This window comes from Ailuropoda melanoleuca, chromosome 2 (assembly GCF_002007445.2).
Source record: "Ailuropoda melanoleuca isolate Jingjing chromosome 2, ASM200744v2, whole genome shotgun sequence".
Taxonomy (NCBI): domain Eukaryota; kingdom Metazoa; phylum Chordata; class Mammalia; order Carnivora; family Ursidae; genus Ailuropoda; species Ailuropoda melanoleuca.
This window is the reverse complement of record NC_048219.1, coordinates 7,787,260-7,790,312: the sequence shown is the minus strand read 5'-3', so window position 1 is coordinate 7,790,312 and position 3,053 is coordinate 7,787,260. Positions and strand designations below refer to the sequence as shown.

Here is a 3,053-nt window from a genome sequence, read left to right as displayed (position 1 = left end):
GTTCGGGCGGGCGGGCGGCGAGCGGCCAGGGCGGGCGGGCGACGGAGCATGCGCAGAGGCCGCCACGGCCGCTACTGCCACCGCCGCCGCCCGGCCGGGCTTCAACACTTCCGGCCGCCGCCGCCGGCGAGCTGGCGCCTTAAAGGGGACGCGTCCTTTTTGCGGGCCCCGCGGAGGATGAACCTCAGCCGGAGGGATTTGAGTGAGTCTTTACCTGAGCAGGGGTCTTCTGCTCTGGAGAGTCAGTATTGGAAAGGGCTCTGGGGACCCTAATAGCGCTTCTTCCCCCACTTCACGGTAAGGAAAAAGAGGTCTAAATTAGATTCACCTCATCCACAATCAGGAGCAGGACTCGGTCTCTCGACTCCTCTGGAGGACTGCCCATTTCACCTCCCCAAATCCAGTTTTATGGAGCTTACATGTTACAGACCTTCAGAAGTTATGCCCAACTATCAATTCGGAATCAGAGATCTGGTTGAGTATAGAGTCAGTAACTGGTCACGAGTCTATGAGCAAGCTGCTTGCATTCTCTGAGCCACGCGTGTTTGCCAAGCCTTGCGTGGTTGTGAGGTTATGGGTTCAAGTCTTCTTCGGGGGCGTTATTAACAGCTCCAAGCCTGTATGTCGCCTAAGGCATACGGTTGTTGTTTGTGCTAAAAGAGGTGATACTTGAAAGTTCTAGGGCCAGTAATAGTAATTAGCAAGTATTAAGACCTTTCTATATGGCTAAAGGTTGGGGAAAATGCTTTGTCTCCTATAATATTCCCGGCAACCCTACTAAGTAACTTTTTTTCACTCCCGTTTTACAGATTAAAAGCAAAGCAAAGGGGGCGCCTGGGTGGCTCAGTCGTTAAGCGCCCGCCTTCGACTCAGGGCCTGATCCCAGGGACCTGGGATAGAGCCCCACATTGAGCCCCGCATAGGGCTCCCTGCTCCGCTGTGAGCCTGCTTCTTCCTCTCCCACTCTCCCTGCTTGTGTTGCCTCTCTCGCTGGCTGTCTCTCTCTCCGTCAAATAAATAAAATCTTAAAAAAAAAAAAAAAGCAAAACAAACAAAACAAAACCCCGGGGGGGGGCAAGAGAAGTTAATTCCTCAAAGTCACATAACCTGTAAATGGTAGAGATGGACAGAATTTCAATTCAGGCACCCTTTCTCCACAGTCCAAGGCTATCACTGCTGAGATGGTTGCTCTCCTTATTAGGAACAGAGGAGGTGGTGGTGTGAGGCACTTTTTGGAGGGGGAAGAAGAATTGCTTCCCCATCTTGCCTCCTGTGAGTCATCTCTCTGTTGGATGTCCCATCCACCATGAAGAGGTGACAGGAAGTCTTACAAGTTCTTGATGTAAGGACAGGCGAGGAGACCCAGGAGTCAACAATAGAACTGAATTCAGGGGCTCAGGGATGTTGGCCAAGTCTCGTCTTCCTTAAGCCTTGATTTACTCATCTGTAAAATAGAGATGATTTTCCCACTGTGCCCTCCTCTACAGGCTGTTCCCAGGATCAAATGAGGAGATGTAGTACCCACATTAGTATCTGTTCTTACACTCAAGGACTTACACATTATCAGGTGATTTTGAATATAACGGGGGCTGGTGAGGACTGGAGTCTTGACCTATGTGAACTGTTCCATAGTGGGACCATCTGTATCTTGATCATGCATTGAACATTCACTACATTTACCAAAACCCTGTCCTTGCCTTCCAGAAGCTCTTGGTCCACCTTCTTCAGACACAGAATTGTAAACATACAGGACACTACAGTGTGATAGATATTATCCTAGAGATATAAACTAAGCACTGAACAAGTTCAAAGGGCTCTCCCTGGAGAATTCCTGAAAAAGTTTAGAGAGGAGGGGGTATTTGAACCTGGTCTCAGGGATGAATCAAAGAGAAAATGGTGAAGAACATTCTAAAAAGTACAACGTGTGCAAAGATAAGGGAGAAATGATGGGAGTTGGGCTGAAGAGGGAAGCTAGACCCAAACGGTTGCACTAAGGAGTATGGAGCTAACCTGCAAAGGCTGGGGACCCAAGGAAGGTTTAAGTTCTCTCTATTTGCACTGCTAATACCCAGCCCAGCCCACAGGACTTGCCTGGACCACTGCAGTTAATTTCCTAGCACTCAGCCACACTACCCACCTCACCCCCAGATGCCCTTCACCCTACACACCTAGCGGGAGTAATCTTTTGAAGAGATAAAGTCAAACGTGACCTTCCTGTGAAAAGCTTTTTAATAGCCTCCCATTGCACTTAGAATAAAACCCATTCTCCTCCCCAGCAGCACCACCAGGGCCACCAGGCATGATCTTCCTGCCCTCCTCTTTTTGCCCCTCACTAGCTGTGCTCCAGACATCCTGGGCTCCTTTGTGTGCTGGGAACTCCCTTAGAGCCTTGTCACTAGCTCTTCCCTCTACCTGGAAAGCACCTCCCTCAGGTCTTCAGAGCTCATTCTCAACCTTCGTTCCTCACAGGCCTTCCCCTGGCTCCCAACCTAAAGTGGGGTTCCCAGCCACATTATTTTCTATCATTGCTGCCCTCCAGTTCCATCAGGGCAACTCATGCTCATCTGGGGGACCATTCCAGGGCAAAGACCACGTCTGAGAGAACTCCCCTCCCCATGCCATACTTTCTCTCAATCCTCCTGCTTATTTTGATAGCAATCCCCACAATTCGAAATCCCTTAGATCATTTACCTATTTTGGGTCAATCTGTATCATTTACCCCTCATAGTATTTAGAGCAGAGTTTGTGTATGGCAAATGTTTGTTGATTGATTGAGGGAATGAATAATCAGAAAAATTATAAGGTATGGACTGGGGAGGAGAAAGACCAGGAAAAGCAAGCTATGTTGGTGAGACTGCTATAATCATCAAGGCAAGAGAGAGAGGGGGCCTCCTGCGGGACAGAGCCAGAACACATCCTCAGGGTGCTGATGTGCTCCAGACAGTTTCAAATTGGAAGCAACAGGTGTTAGTGACCACCTGGATGTGGGGGGTGAGGGAAAGAATGAGACAATGATGACTTCCCAGGGAAGGGACAAAGCAGACAGAGTTGAT

At 49.3% G+C, this 3,053-nt stretch overlaps 1 protein-coding gene across 1 annotated transcript in view; it reads right to left on the bottom strand.

Moving 5' to 3' along the window:
* Positions 1 to 110, bottom strand: part of GMEB1 (glucocorticoid modulatory element binding protein 1) — a 33,363-nt gene extending 33,253 nt beyond the window's left edge. Inside the window, exon 1 of the mRNA XM_034647827.1 lies at positions 3 to 110. The gene's annotated coding sequence lies outside the window, so the exon portion shown is untranslated. The remainder of the gene's footprint in view (positions 1 to 2) is intronic.
* Between the last annotated feature and the right edge of the window lie 2,943 nt (positions 111 to 3,053).